Source organism: Macaca nemestrina, chromosome 1, assembly GCF_043159975.1.
Source record: "Macaca nemestrina isolate mMacNem1 chromosome 1, mMacNem.hap1, whole genome shotgun sequence".
Lineage (NCBI taxonomy): Eukaryota > Metazoa > Chordata > Mammalia > Primates > Cercopithecidae > Macaca > Macaca nemestrina.
This window is the reverse complement of record NC_092125.1, coordinates 17,486,820-17,503,779: the sequence shown is the minus strand read 5'-3', so window position 1 is coordinate 17,503,779 and position 16,960 is coordinate 17,486,820. Positions and strand designations below refer to the sequence as shown.

The 16,960-nt window shown below is 39.2% G+C and overlaps 1 protein-coding gene, 1 non-coding gene and 1 pseudogene across 22 annotated transcripts in view; 2 read left to right on the top strand and 1 right to left on the bottom strand.

Annotated features, from left to right (window-relative positions):
- Positions 1 to 16,960, top strand: part of LOC105499180 (DISC1 scaffold protein) — a 426,110-nt gene that overhangs the window by 41,903 nt on the left and 367,247 nt on the right. The gene's annotated exons all lie outside the window — the stretch shown is intronic.
- On the bottom strand, positions 10,007 to 10,107 carry LOC112423156 (U6 spliceosomal RNA; annotated as a pseudogene).
- LOC112423155 (U5 spliceosomal RNA) lies at positions 11,091 to 11,201 on the top strand. Its single transcript, XR_003013621.1, has one exon. It is a non-coding gene; the product is annotated as a U5 spliceosomal RNA (small nuclear RNA).

Here is a 16,960-nt window from a genome sequence, read left to right as displayed (position 1 = left end):
AATCACTTATCACTTCCCTTGGCTGGGGGTCCGGGTTTCTTTGGTTCTGTGGTACTTCCTGGGTGGGCCATTGCCCCCTGTTCTTCATTCTCTGTGGATCAAGTTGTTTGCCTAGTCAGTCTCAGTGTGAGAACCTGGATATTTCAGTTGAAGGTGTTGAATTCACTTGCTCCTTTTCATTCCTCTCTGTGAGTGCCACAGATCACAGCTGCTTCTAATTGGGTATCTTGGCACTCCCTTATTGGCCATCCATGATTGTTTCTTTTAATTCTGTAAAAATGATGTTGGCAAACCAGCAAATTCCTAACTGAGCATATTTCTTTCTTTCACATTACTTTAATATTATCTTTACTATTCCATTTTATTAGGAATTTTCTATTTTCAAACTTATTTCCCTAGAGCTACAAACTTGGTAGGCACTAGGTCTGCTTTTCCAGTTATTGTAGGTGATGGTTTTACCACTGCATATTCTGAATTTCCATCTTTCCAGCCTCTGATTTTGGTTTCCTTGCTGTCCACTGCTTGATTACTAAGCTAGTGCCTGTTATTTTCCGTAGTCACTACTTCAAGGCACCAATGTCTATATTCCTTAACACCTGCTGTTGTAATATTAAAAAACTGGAGTTCTCAGTGGCTTATCACTTTCAAAATTTGTTTTCTGCTCATGTAAATTACCTTTTCAGGCAGGGTTGTTGATATGGTGGAGAAAGGGTCTATTCCATGTAGTCATTCAGAAATTCAGGTGGGGCGGAACTCCTCCATTTTCAACATGTGGCATTTGAAGTCTTCCAGAGCATCCATAGCTAATCAGTAGACAGAAGAATAAACAAAGTATAACAATTGCAAAAAAAGTTTTTATAGGCAGGCCGAGAAGTGGTGGACATTTTTTTTGTTCACAACTTCATTGGCCAGGACTCAGTCACATGACCACACATAGTTGCAAGGGAAGCTGGGAAATGTAGTCCAACTCTGTGTCCAGGAGAAAAGGGAAATGGGCTGATGAACAGCTGTTAGTCTCTGCCTCAGTGTCCATGGAGCAGACTCTTCTAAGGGTCTTCTGTGTATTAACTCCCTTAATTCTGTTAGTTAGGAGCTATTGTGGTCCTCATTTTATAGATGGAAAATTGAAGCACTGAGAGATTAAATAGTTGGCCTAAGGTCATATAGCTAGTTACTGGTAGAGACAGGATTTGAATCTAGACTACCTTGCCTCAGGGCCTGAAACCCTATTCATTACTCTAGACTGAGGAAATAGAATACAGTTAAAACATAAAAGTAAAATATAAAAATATGGTAAAAGTGAACTACAGACTTAAAGATTAAAAAGTGAGAAATAGATGTGAAAGATTTGAAAAACCACGAACATAAAGAGAAATAAGTATGAGAATACCAGCTTAAAAGAATGATATAGAACATTCAATATAATATAAGGATAAAATATGATAAATGAAACACAATGGGTGAAGATTAAAGAAGGTAGAACTTAGGAAAAAAGCTAATAAATATACTTAAACTAAAAAAAACACTGAAATGAAACAGTCATAAATATTACAAAGGAATAAAGATAAGTTAAATAAGTGAAATTAAGAGTTAAATAAGTGACAATCAAAATATTAAGAAGGGGAAAGCAAACTTAGGACTCCAATTCAGTAAGACATCTAAATATCTAAAGTTCAAAACAATGACAATATAGAAGTTTTCTGTACTCCAAATTATAAAAGGTGAAAATAAACTAAACATACAAAATGATAAATGGAATTAAAATAATATAAAAATTACAGACACTTAAGAAGACTATGGAAGTTTAAAAATAAATTCATAGTAACCAGTAAAAGAAATAGCAGCATAAAGCCTGCTCTCACAGTGCTCCCATCTGAATCAATGCTTGTGATTAGGGGCCCCTACTAGACATTCTCAGGGCTAAGAGTTGAGGGGTAAAGAAGGGGATTTCAGGGCTCCCTTACTTTACCGCACTCCAGCTCTAAAATGCCTGAGTGGAGTGGAGTCAGCAAACTGGTGGAGTAGTAAGGTCCAGGCCCTTTTTCACCTACAGAACCATTAAAAACAAAACAGTAGTAAGGTTCAGGCCCTTTTTCACCTACAGAAACATGAAAAACAAAACAAAACAACTTGAGATATTTAAAATAACTACTGGGCCAGTCGTGGTGGCTCACGCCTGTAATCCCAGCACTTTGGGGGGAATGAGGCCAGTGGATAACTTGAGGTCAGGAATTCAAGACCAACCTGGGCAGCATGGCAAAACCCCATCTCTGTAAAAAATACAAAAATGGGTGTGGTGGCCTGCACCTGTAATACCAGCTACTCAGGAGGCTGAGGCATGAGAGTCACTTGAACCTGGGAGGCTGAGGTTGCAGTGAGCTGAGATCCAGCATCTGCACTCCACTACACTCCAGCCTGGACGACAGAGTAAGAATCTGTCTAAAGAAAAAAAAAAACTACTGGAACTCTGGGAAACAGTAAAATGTCTACAGCAATAAAGTGAAAATCCATTTTTTTTTTTTTTTTTGTTTGTTTTTTTACAAAAGCCACATTCAATAGTAGGTTCTAAAAGATTTAAAACACAAGTGCATACAAGATAATTATACTCTATGTTCATGTGTACACAATATGTAAAGATATGATTTGTGACATCAATAACATAAAGGTGGGGATGGAGCTGTATAGAAGCAGAAATTTTGTATGCTTAAGTTGTATGCCTAAGTTAAGTTTGTATCAATTCAAAATAGATTGTTATAACTGTAGGATATTATATGTAATTCCCATGGTAGCCACAAAGAATATATGTATAGAATATACACAAAAGGAAATGAGAAAGGCATCAAAATGTGCCTCTATTAAAAAAAGGTCAACTAAAACAAAGAAAACTGGTCATGGAGAAAATGAGGGGCAAAAAAACTGTAAGATATAAAGGAGGGAAATGGCAAAAGTAAGTCCTTCCATATTAGTAATCGAGACTCCGTCTTAAACAAAACAAAACAAAAGAAACAAACAAACAAGCAAACAAAAAACATCCAATCAAAAGCATAGATTGGCATAATGAATTAAAGAAAAACATGATCTAACTGCATGCTATGAGAGACCCACTTTAGATCTAAAAACACTTTAGATCTAAAGGTTGAAAGTGAAAGTGTAGAAGATGTAAATAATAACAAAAAGAGAGCTTCAGTGTCTACACTAATATCATAAAGTAGAATTTAAGTCAAAAATTGTTACAAGAAAAAAGGACATTATATGTTGATAAAAGGGTCAATTTGCCTAGAAGATATAACAATTCAAAATATATGTGCACCAAACATCAGAGCTCCACAATATACAAAGCAAATGTTGACAGAAATGAAGGGAGTAGTAGATAACTCTGCAATCAAATGCCTGAATGATGCATTTGATGCAGTATGTGAGCTAGTCCAGCTTCTTCCATGATTTCCACATCACTTTGATGTGGACATCCTGGACATCTGCAGTCTTCAGTTACTTCTTGTTTCCTGCTGGCATTTAAGTCTTGTACTTTATGTGAATTCTTACTTCAGTTACCCTGCTCCTACAACTTGCAATGAACATTCTCACTTAGGTTGTATCACTTTCCACCCTCCTGCCTGAAATCTGATGCTTTCCTTCAAGCTCCATTGCCACTAGGAAGCCTTTTTTATGAGCTAAGATTAATAACTTGCATCCTTTACCCTCCACATGTTGCATATACCTATAGCACTCATTTAGCACATCACATTTGATACTTTTTTATTTGACACATGTAGCTATATTTAGCCTATTTGTTTGGTCTCCTCCATAACCAGAGCTTTATTTCCATGGAGGCTAATGCTCCATTAAGTTTCTGACAATGAGCATTGTTATATAGATGCAGAATCTTATTTTTTTAATGAATTAACAGATGTCTCCCTAAATTAGGCCCAAATACTGATCTTAATCCTAAGGATTAGCTAATAGAAGCATCATAGGTATTAAGTTAGACAGATATGGCCAAACTTTTTAATTTTGTGAGCTTCAGTTTCATGTGCTAATGCCACATCTATTATTTATCTATCTCTCTCTCTCTCTCTCTCTCTACCCATCCATCCATCCATCCATCCATCCATCCATCCATCTATGTATATCTAGCTTGACCATCACAACAGTCTAAGGAGAAGCTATGCTTATCCCTGTTTTTCAGATGAAGAAACTGAGATAGAGACATTAAGCAATTTGCCAAAATTACCCAACTCACACATGAAAGAGTCAAGGTTTGAACCTAGATCTCCCCGACTCCACTGCTTATTTTAAACATCTACAATATTTACCTATCAGTCCTTGAACTTAATCTTGCCTGAGATCTAAGTTCAAGCCTTTCATTATCCACATCCCCCCATATCTAATGATAGTTGTGGTAGGCAGAATAATAACTCCCCAAAGATGTCTGCATCCCAATCCTGGAACCTATGAATATTTTACCTTGCATGACAAAAAGGGACTTTGCAGATGAGATTAAGTTAAGGGTCTTTAGATGGAGAGACTATCTTTGCTATCCATGTGAACCCAGTCTAATCACAGGGTGCTCATAAAGGAAAAAGGGAGGCAGGAGTCAAAGTCAGAGAGAGATTTGAAGATGCTCAACTGCTTTTGAAAATGGAGAAAGGGACCAAAGCCGAGGAGTTCACTGACACCTTCATTTTAGCCTAGTGAGACTCACTTTGACCTCCAGAACTGTAAAATAATAGATTTGTGTTGCTTGAAACCACTAAATTTATAGTAATTTGTTATGGCAGCAATAGGAGACTAATGCAGTTGACCCTTGAACAACATGGGTTTGAACTGTGAAAGTCCACTTCTACATGAATTTTTTTTAGTAAATATATTAGAAATATTTTTGGAGATTTGTGGCAACTTGAAAAAACTCACAGACAGACCATGTATCCTAGAAATATAAAAAAAATTAAGAAAAAGGTATGTCATGAATGCATAAAATATATGTAGATACTAGTCTATTTTATCATTTACTACCATAAAATAATGCACACATCTATTCTAAAAAGTAAAAATGTATCAAAACATATGCAAACAGACTGTACATGGCGTCCTTTGCAGTGGAGAGAAATAGAAACAACATAAAATACATTATTAAATCATAATTGCATAAAATTAACTGTATATATAAGGTACCACTGTAATAATTGCTGCATTGCCAGCTACATTGCCATTGTGGTGAGCTCACGTGTTGGAAGTATCCACTTAAAATGCCATGTGATGCTAACCGTCTGCACATGAGCAGTTTCTCTCTCCAGTAAATTGCATATTGCAATAAAACTTATCTCTTTCAGTTCTCACATATTTTTTGTGTTTAGGGCAATACTATAAACTTTGAATGACACGGCGGGACTAATACGAAGTGCCACTACTGATGCTGGAAGTGCTCCCAAAAAGCAGAGAAAAGTCATGACATTACAAGTAAAAGCTGAATTGTTTGATATATACTATAAATTGAGGTCTGCACTGTGGTTGCTCACCATTTCAGACAGATAATTCAGTTTGTAAGCAGACAATGTAAACTTACGGTATCAATAAGTACAGTACAGTAGGGTAAATACATTTTCTCTTCCTTATGATTTTCTTGATAATATTTTCTTTTCCCTAGCTTTCCTTGATTTTAAGAATATAATACATATATCATACAAAACATGTGTTAATTGACCATTTCTGTTATCAATAAGGCTTCTGGTCAACAAAAGCCTATTAGTAGGAAAGATTTTGAAGAGTCAGAAGTTATAGTGAATTTTAACTGTGCAGGTGATTGATGTCTAATTCCCATGTTGTTCAAGGGCCAATGGTACAATAGGTTTTCTGTTTTCCTTTCCCTCATGATGATTTCTGAACTAGTTCTACAAAGTTTCCTCTTTGCCTTTGCATCTCTTCCTCCCACTGCCACCATCCAGATTGTTTCAGAGCGGCACTTCATCAGCTGCATCGTCATCCTCTGTGGGTATGGGAGGACTCTCACTTCCACTAAAGGCCATACCACACTAACTGCCTTTCTGGCTCTTTTCTCTTAAAAGGTAGTGCTTATAAAGGAAAAGAATAGTCCATATGTAATCTTAGTAGGACAGGGAATAGTAGGTCTTTACCTCCCTTAATCCAAATGCTAGATCTCTTCAGTGCAAGCCAAGGTAATGCTTATTTTTTTGGCACCCACATCACATCCACTGCTCACTCAGGTTGAGTTTATTGATAACTACAACCCCAAGCTTTTCATGTCATATTAAAGCAAAAGCCATTTTGAGCTGTTCTTGTATCTTGTAGAATGTCTGCCATCTTGTGTCATGTAGCTTTTGTCTCAAAGAGAAAAAAGAAAAGCATAGTACTGAATTAATCTCTCCAGGGAAAGATTTAAAGACTAGGATAATAAGAAGAGACAGATGGAATTCTGAGAGAAATATGGCAAATTATAGAGCAAATCTAATTAAAGGGCCATGGGAACTTCTCCCTGGCGCATAAATAAAATATGACAATCAGTGTCTGCTAAGAAACCCTTAGCAAATATCTAGTCTCATTTTTAAATTTATCATTATATAGAAGTGTTATCTTTTAACAAATAGTGGTATGATGCAAAAGAAGCTGAGAGAAGCAAATAGACACAGGCCAGGTGGCTGCCCTTTCTCTCTGCCCACCCCTCCCTACATACGCTTCAGATGGCATAGGCTTTCCCAGCCATTTCAATACGAGACACATCTGTGACCTCGCCAGCTTGAAGGATACAACAAAAGGTTCTTAGTGAAGGAAAAAGGTGTTCATCTTCACCTCATCGTAATGGGCTCCGAGAAGGACTGGCAACCTGCAGAGTCTGGAGAGGAGAGGTCAGGACTGGCTGCAGACGAGGAAGCTGCTGAGGTGATTAGGAATTCTCAGACAGGGCCTTGTTCTTTCCCTTTCAGTTAAAAATGGCAGTGCCTCAAACCCTCTGGGCTTCCTGGACTTTGTGTTTAAATGTATATGCATTTTCAGGAGAATAGTCAAACAATGTAGCTAAGACAAGGTACCTTCAAAGCTGGTAAACCAGCTGGCTTCCCTGCTATGATCCCCTTGCACAGCCTGGCCCTTCAGACAAGAGCCGGTATTCTGAAGGAAGTCCTTACAGAGTGGCTTGGATCTACTACCCCTTAAAAGAAGGAGGAACTGGTGAAATTATTTCCATTAACTTTAAGGTACCCAGGAGGACCACAGAGGTCTTATTCTTTTCAGTTTGGATAAATCTGAGGCAGTCCAAAGGTTGCCAAGGGAGGTAGGAAGACAAGTTTAATTTGCACACTTGAGCTTTACAGTCTGTCTGACTTCATTGGAGTTTACCTCTTTTTAAATTGCAGACTCGGGGCTTAAATACTTCCTTACCTTCAGTGATCTTTCCTGAGCCCTCCTGTTCCTGATAAGCTGCAGGGCGGTGCTTTCGTTCCTATGATGTGTTGTCATATTAACACACACACCCAGAGTGATTACCGTGTTCACTTCCCCTGGATGTGCTTCATCTTCATTGAGTTAAAATCAAATTGCTTTCTACTTCAGTAAATCCAATTCAGCCTTCTTACTGACCATAGGTTAAAGTTTTAATTTAAAATTCCCTTTCTTTTAAAAATTAGCAATTCAAATTCAAGGTGGTAAAGCAGCCCACATTTTGAGACTGCTGGTGTTGCAAATGGGCTTTGGCTATCATCTGTCCTGAGTGATGATTCTGTTGAATTATCTCAAGGACAGAATAGTCATTACTTTGAACAGATTAGGTGGAATGATGTAAATGAAAGTGCTTTGTAAATTGTAGGACATTAAAAAAAATAAGTATCATTAGCATTTATAAAGATGCTTTTTCCATTGTTGCCAATGTTACTTATTTTTTTAAAACCACTTTATTGAGGTCTTATTGACATAAAAAAGCTGTACATACTTAGCCGGGCATGATGGGGGGTGCCTATAATCCCAGCTATTTGGGAGGCCCAGGCTGGAAAATTACTTGAACCTGGGACGGGGAGGTTGCAGTGAGCCGAGATTGCACTATTGCACTCCAGCCTGGGCGACAGAGCAAGACTCTGTCTCAAAGAAAAAGAAAAAAGAAAAGAAAAGCTGTACGTACTTAATGCATACATCTTGATAAGTTTCAGGATAACTGCAACACATTTATGAAAATCACCTGTGAATCCCACTTGTGAAACCAATCATTAAACAGGTCCCTCAACTCCCAAAGTTTCTTCTTTGTTATTACTATGATTAATTGTTTTTGGTAAAAGCATATAACATAAAATCTACCCTAGGCAAATTTTAAGTATACAATGCCGTGTTTGTTAGCTATAGGCATTATGCTGTATAGTACAGCAGACCGTACTTATTAGCTTAAACTTTATATATTATAACATGGGTTTTCCTGTTGAACTCTTGTCTTCCTTCTTGTGGTTATAAACTAGAATAACTTTACAGATCGCTTGCGAACATTTTTCACCTCCAGCAGCCATTCCTGTCCAGGTGTGGGATGTGCAACACAGTGGTCCAAGAGATGATTTTCAGAGTCACAAGGACATGGCGTGGGGTACCATTGACTCACACTCTCCTGCTAAGGCAAAAGTCTCAATTTGCTGCTAGTGCATCTTTAACCTTCTCTAACACTCATTTCCCTTTGTTATAAAGGCAGAGCTCAGCAGACTTCTGTCCCAAAATCTTTGGCCAACAGCAAAAAGCTGTTTTATTGTCATTGTCTTTATTTGTATGGTTATCTTCTAATTATGGTGAGTGATTTTCATATCCCAGTGATAATAGTGATACCAAAAAAGAATAAAAGTATCTTTTAAATTGACAAGCACCATCAAGTGGTTTGAGACTGGCTGGTGTTTGGGACATGGCTTTCCAGGGAGCTTGAGAGATGGGCCATGGATCAGATCACTGCCCACTGTGACAGACAACACACAATTTGCCATTTCCCATGGCAGTCTTTGACATATCTGAAGTCAGCGCTCACATGTCTCTTCAGCCTTTCCTTCTTTGGGCCTCACACTTCCAGTTTCTTCACATGTTCCTTATTTGATGTCTTCCCGCAATGGTAACTCGAGTCTATCAGTTTTTCTTTTGAGGGAGCTCCCTGTTCATCATTTTTATAGAAGGAGGCCTTGTTCTGATATCAGAGAGCAGTTCCTCAAGTCGGTTGAGAAGGGGAAGTCAGGGAGCAAAGGAGAGTTAACAGGGATGACTTGGAAGAATTGCAGTGAGGGGGATGCCTGGGAATTGTCAGGAGAACACATAAGTCCTTAGGTGTCTTTATGTTGGTGTACAAAATAGGAGTTATCAAAACTATAAAAACTCTGGAAGATAACCAAGGCAGTACTATTCAGGACATGGGCATGGGCCAAGATTTCATGATGAAGATGCCAAAGCAATTGCAACAAAAGCAAAAATTGACAAATAGGATCTAATTAAACTTAAGAGCTTTTGCACAGCAGAAAAAACTAACAACAGAGTAAACAGGCAATGTATAGAATGGGAGAAAATTTCTTACCCACTATGCATCCAACAAAGGTCTAATATCTAGCATCTATAGGGAACTTAAACAAATTTACAAGAAAAAAACTAAACAACCCCATTAAAAAGTGGGCAAAAGACATGAACAGACACTTTTCAAAAGAAGACATACATGCAGACAACAATCATATGAAAAAAGCTCAACATCACTGATCATAAAAGAAGTGCAAATCAAAACCACAATGAGATACCATCTAACACTAGTCAGATGGATATTATTAAAAAGTAAAAATAACAGATGCTGGCGTGGTTGTGGAGAAAAAAAACCCTTATACGCTGTTGGCGGGAGTGTAAATTAGCTCAGCCATTGTGGAAGAGAGTGTGGTGATTCCTCAAAGACCTAGTGATAGAAATACCATTTGACCCCAACAATTCTATTACTGGGTATATATCCAAAGGAATATAAATCTTCCTATTATAAAGACACATGCATGTGTATGTTCATTGCAGCACTATTCACAACAGCAAAGATATGGAGTCCTTGTGCAGCATCCATACTAATCTTCTCTGTATCGTTCCAATTTTAGTATATGTGCTGCCGAATCAATCTAAATGCCCATCAGTGATAGACTGGATAGAGAAAATGTGGTACATATACACCATGGAATACTATGCAGCCATGAAAAAACACGGCAGGGACCTGGATGGAGCTGGAGGCCATTATCCTTAGCAAACTAAGGCAGGAACAGAAAACCAAACACTGCATGTTCTCACTTATTAGTGGGAGCTAAATGGTGAGAACACATGGGCACGTAGAGGGGAATGATGCACAGGCAATAGGACCTATTGAAGAATGAAGAGTTGAAGGAGGAAGAGGACCAGGAAAAATAATTAAATGGGTACTAGGCTTCATACCTGGGTGATGAAATAATTTGTACAACAAACCTCCATGACATAAGTTTACCTGTGTGCCCCAAACTTAAATAAATGTGCCTCTGAACTTAAAAGTTAAAAAAAAACCCAGCTGGGCGCGGTGGCTCACGGCTGTGGTCCCAGCACTTTGGGAGGCCGAGGCGGGTGGATCACAAGGTCAGGAGATCGAGACCATCCTGTGAATGGTGAAACCACATCTCTACTAAAAACACAAAAAATTAGCTGGGCGCGGCGGTGGGTGCCTGTAGTCCCAGCTACTGAGGAGGCTGAGGCAGGAGAATGGCATGAACCCGGGAGGCAGAGCTTGCAGTAAGCCAAGATCGCGCCACTGCATTCCAGCCTAGGTGACTGAGCGAGACTCCGTCTCAAAAAAAAAAAAAAACCCAAAAATAAAATAGGGGTTATAAGCCAAATTTATGCAACAGCGGTACATGTGTAAAGACTGTCAAGATTGGGTTGAAAAGTCTGTGAGAGCGCCTTTTCATCTTGCTTCTCTGAGCCTTAAGGCTCCCATCTCTAAAACTGGTTGAAATGAGGTATTGTATGGAAAAGGCTTTGGTAAACCAAGAAGTGCTATACAAATGTCAAATACTAGTTTTTTCATTAGTTATATTGTTATTTTATGTCTCTGTTATAACATTGACATTCTGTTCAGTGTTTATCCTGGTTTCTCTTAAGATCATATAAATCTTGTGCCTTTTATGAAAGATTTCCATGGAGAGGAACAACTCTGAGACTTAAACCAATTTTTCAGCTTTTTATAAAAAGATTCAGCACTCTCCAGTAGTCCTTTCATAAAAGAGCCTTGCCTTTCCCAAGTCCATTGTCGTGATTTATTGCTTGCTTGTTGGGATTTCACCATCCAGAGATTTTTATCAAGAAAGCCTATGGCTGTTATAGTATCTAAATCTATGCATGTTAAATTATTTTTATTGTCTTTATAATGTCTAGCAACCTGGCTGGGTATAAAATTCTTGAGTACACCCTGCTCCCCGCCTCCATCCAAACTGTATAGAGAGTGTTACATGGTGTTGAATATTGCCTTGGAAGCCAGCTTTAATGTTGCCCTTTGTACATGACTTGAGTTTTCTCGGAGGATCAGTCAGGATTCATTCTTTTTTTCTTTGGATTTCAGTGATTTTACCAGGACATCTTGGTGTTGGTCATAATATTTCAATTTGTTTTTTGGGAGCTGTGTGATCTTTTCTTTGTAGGTTTAGTTTGATTTCCTATTTATTTTTTCTTCTCAAGGGACACTAATTTTCCATATTTTTGTTTGCCTTGTGTATATATCATCTTTGCTTTCATTATTTTTCTTTACCTTTTCCTTTGCATTTTGCTATTTTCTCAAGTTGATATTCCATGCCATTGGCTCTATTTTCAGCTGTAACTGTACCTCTTGCTGCTTCTGAGATGACTTCATATTATGAATGAACTGAGCAGAACACCCAGGCAGGCATCAGCTGGCCTATGGTAAATCTTCCTAGATTATCATAAAAAAACTAACATTACCACAGCTCAGATTAATAGTTGGCCAATAGCTGCTGTCTTCTCCCCAGCCCGACACATGCTTGAACTCTCCATTCTCCTGAGTAAAGGACCTTACAAAAACACTCCTTAAGAACTGGAGAAGGCTGTATTGGTTTTAGTGTCTGCCATTAATTTTATCCATATTTTACAGTATTTGGCAGCTATTCTCATGGTTTTAAGAAGCAATATAGTGTTCAGAGCATAGTTATGGAGAAAACTGCCTGGGTTTTAATTTAAAATTTTCCAGTTGCTAGCCATGTGAGGTTGGGCAAGCTACTTAACCTCTTGATTCCTCAGTTTTCCTCATTTGTAGAAGGGGGTTAGTAATAGCACTGCTGTGAGATGAAATGAATTATGTTTGTATAATGCTTATAACCCTGCTGGGTACAAAGTAGGTGTCTTTGAAGTGATCATAAGGTGCATTGTCAATACACTTTTCTCCTCCATTTCTCAATCACTAAGACAGTGCATTTATCCCAGACTCTCACATAAAAAGCCAGTGCCCATTGTGTGCAGAATAGGGTAGGACTGAGGCCAGACTTCCTGGGATCTAGTCCTGGAGCTAGCACTAACCAGCTGTGTTACTTATCTCCTATAAACCTCAGTGATCTTACCTTAAAAATAAGGTGATAATGATCATTACCTCATTCAGTTTTGCAAGAATTAATTGACATAAAATGTGTTAAGAGCTTAGAATATGTCTGGCACTTAGTACGTGCTCAGTGAATTTATGATTGCATAAGATTATGTCAGATTTGTCAAGCTAGTTTTTAATTTTTTTTTCCAATCCCTCTCTGATTCTTTTCTACGTCACATCTGTTATATGTACCATTTTAAAGCTTTGTAATTTTGGGAGGAAGAGTAATGGGAATTGAATAACGTGGGCAGTCACTGGGCTGGTACTATAACAATATTTGATCCATAGCTATTGGGATAAGACCATATTATCAACTGTAGAAAGCAGCAATAGTAAAATATTTCATTTCTATGGCACTTTGGAGTTTACCATGTATTTTCTAATGTCCTGTCTAATTTAAACACAAAGAAAATACGAAGTGCAGAGAAACAACTAATTTTCTTTTTGTCTCGTCACCAGGCTAGGTGTGACCTGGGTGTGCAGCCTCAGCTCGGTGATCTCAGACATCATCAGAGCAGCCCTCTGCAGTACACTGAAGCACTTGTTGGTTACACAGAGTACCTGTATATGTTACGTTAAGCATTGTAGGAAACTGTAAGAAAAGCAGCTTTGTATGGCCTTCATGGCCATGTGTATGTAGTTCTGCCTAAGAGCAAAGTTAAATGAACTTATAGCCAATATAACGACACAGCCTGATGACAGAAAAAAATTCCCTAAATAACCTTGAAACTCACCCAGAAGGAGCGGGGATTTGTGTAGTGTTCCAGATGTCCCTTTGTTTTCACCCCATTCCTACCCCCGCCCAGGCTTACCTTTGCTGTCACTGGGGCTCTTTTGGAGGCTGGGAAGGATTTTAATCCTGTCTGGTCCTTTTCCAAGATTAGTGGTATAATTGAAATTGTGCCCACAGGCATAATCTCTGAATTGGTGGATTTAAAACAAAGCTGATGAGAGACTTCCAACAGTAAGTGTGTAAAAAGAAAATATCTCTTTAAAAGATGTTATTGATAATGAAAAAGCTGACACCATCGATACTCTTACACACCTGGTGGGGGCTTTATACAGATTCAGAGGCATTCGTATGTGTCCTGCTTATTGGTCCGTAGGCTACTCCTGCCCACAAAGTGTCGCACTCTCTTGGTGGACCCGCTAAAATGACACATCTTTTTGCTTTGAGATGATCGCTGGGTCCTGGGGTTTCTCTCCCCGCCTCTTCCCCACCCCTACCCTATTGCACATTTTAGCGTGGCTTAGCTCTGTTGCCTTTGTGGTTGTTAACACTCAATCTCAGAGACAAAGATCTAGGCAGGAAGGAGGATCTATTGTGAACTGGTTGGAAGTGGATTTCTGACCCTAAGAAAATAGTTCACCTTATCATCAGATAGAGATGCTATTTGTATATTTCTCTCTCATACATGTACATTTACTCTCAAAATTGCCTGGGCTAGTAGGTCTCTTGAGGTGGCTGAGAGACCCTAGAAGGTACCAGTGTACAACTGGGCCACATCCTTAAAGATGCTGCCGTGAGGGACAGCCACAGAGGCCCGTGTGCGCCATTGCCTTCATCACTTGGCGGCTCTCTGGGTGAGGGCTTTCTCTGTCTTTGTCTTCTCTTGTCTTCAAGATCCTTCTTACTTCCTTGTCCAATGTGTGACATCTTTTCCTCCATGAGCTCGATTTTTCTGTTCCAAATAGCTCTAGTCTGCTGGTATATTGTATTTGTTTTTTCTTTCTTTCTTTCTTTGTTTTTTTTTGAGACGGAGTTCCCCCAGTTGTTCAGGCTGGATGCAATGGCACAATCTCGGCTCACTGCAACCTCTGCTTCCTGGGTTAAAATGATTCTCCTGCCTCAGCCTCCCAAGTAGCTGGGATTACAGGCATGTGCCTCCACACCCAGCTAATTTTTGTATTTTTAGTAGAGACGGGGTTTCACCATGTTGGTCAGGCTGGTCTCGAACTCCTGTCCTAGTGATCCACCCACCTGCCTCGGCCTCCCAAAGTGCTGGGATTATAGGCGTGGGCCACCGTGCCCAGCGTCTGCTGGTATATTGTACTCCTTTCTCTCTGTTTAGTTAAATTATTTTTACTTTGTCTTGATATATAACAGTGGTATATTAGTCTCAATCCTTTGGAACATTTTTAGGTCCTGATGCTATCATCCGTTATGTTGAAGAGGACAGGTCAAAGGAAAGAGCCCTGTGGGATCTTCCCTGTGACCATTTAGGATTTAGAGCCATTTGGCCTGAAACTGTTTTTCCCCAGCTACGAATCCATCTACCTGTCCCACCGTTCTGTGTCTCCAGCCTCCACTTCCACACTTGGAAATCAGGAGAGGCCGCGTCTTAAATCCTTTTGGTAAAATCCAGACACTTATGACCTCTACCTCTCCCATGGTTTACCATGCCTGACCCACAGTAGAGTTCTTAAGAAATACTATTGTCTTTTCCCCATTTCTTATTTCCTGTTTAAATAAAATAAATTTGATATTTGTCTTTCTAGTGTGTTGACATGTCTCCTATTCTCCCAAATTCCTCAAAGACCAGTGTAGCAATTTACCAATCTCATTTTCACATTCCTTCAGTGCAATAAGTGAATTAAAGCCAATTTATTATCCAGGATTGCTTCATTTATTTCAAAATAAGCTGTGTACCAAGAAAGCTCTATTCCCTCAGCAAGAGCTAGCTCCAGTTTTAAAGCTAATTCTAGAGAAAAACAGACTTATCTAGTTTGTTTTAGCTATTAAAGACCCTTTTAAAAAAGAAATAGGCCTTTGGATGTTGCCAGGGGTTAGAAAGCTAGCCCAGAGACTGAGAAGGTAAACAAAGAGGGAGGGGAAAAACTGATTTTGAGTGTTTAGAGTGTGTGAAATGTCATTTTTCCCTTTAACCTCTCCCTTAAGGAAAAGGAGAGATTGTTAGAGTAGTGTCTGGTCACGGCACACACATTTGGAAGGTTTCTGTAACTCTAGGGTAAAATACAGATCTATTAAAATTTTCATGAGTTTCTTATACTTGTCAAAAGTTGCCTACAGCTTAGATGATATTTTCCTGATAGTTTGTAAACTTCTACTGACTTCTCTGTTTTTCTCTTCACCCACACCTATTTATTTTCTCTTTACTGCGTTTTACTCTCTTAGGAAGATAAAACAGAAAAGCAAAACAAAACAAAACCCCCAAAAACCTAAGTCTGAAGCGGACCATTGAATAATATTACTTTAACTGATGAACAGATTTTCCTCCCACAAAGAAGGAAAAAGGGAGAAATTTCATAGCTCTTCTCTCTTTTTAAAGACTGTGCTGGAAAATTCCAAAATGTTATTGGAATAAAGGAATGACTTCAGGTGCTCAGAACAACTCGGGGAAAGAAACTAAAATTTATGGAGCATTTAACGTCACCTGGCACAAATTCAAAGTGCGTTTTTTAAAGAACACACATTTCATGATTTTATTGTATTCTTACAACAGCCTTTCAGGGTATGGGATGATCCCCATTTTACAGATGAGCAAACTGAGACCTGGACAGGCTAAGTAACTTGTTAAGGATCGCCCAGATGGGAACTGACCGAATTAAAATCCAACACTTTGTGCCAGGTGCGGTGGCTCATGCCTGTAATCCCAGCGCTTTGGGAGGCCGAGGCAGGCGGATCACCTAAGATCAGGAGTTCGAGATCAGCCTGACCAACATGGCGAAACCCTATCTCTACTAATAATACAAAATTTAGCCAGACGTGGTGGCACATGACTGTAATCCCAGCTACTTGGGAGGCTGAGACAGGATGATCGCTTGAACCTGGGAGGTGGAGGTTGAGCCGAGAGCGTGCCATTGCACTCCAGCCTGGGCGACAAGAGCAAGACTCTGTCTCAAAGAAAAAAAAAAAACAACCAAAAAAACAACACTTTGATTTGCTGTAAGACCCTCTCCGTGAATATTAAACTGGTAAACCTCATACATAATGATGAGATTAGTCATCTACAGAAGTAACTCAGGGCATGTCTGTAAACATCCTATTCTCCAAAGTGACTGCAGTGTAATCTCAGGAAGGCAAGACTGGAATGAGATCGTAAATAAAAAAATTGACATCTAATACATAGTATTGGTCGTGTCTGAAGAAAGACTGCTATCAGAGGGGGATGGTCAGCATGGAATTGTACACAGGAGGTCAAAGAGGACGAATGTGTTATTTATACCCAGCAGAACCCAGGGACGCATGGTGAGAAGCAACAGGAACTCTTCTGTCTGGTGGGCAGGTGGGCAGCTCCGTGTAGTGGAGACATTTGCTTCAACTATTATGGTTGACGTTAGCGGCCATAAGATCATCTATAGACTGAGAGAAGGCAGTGTGGACAAGTGCCTCAGGGCACA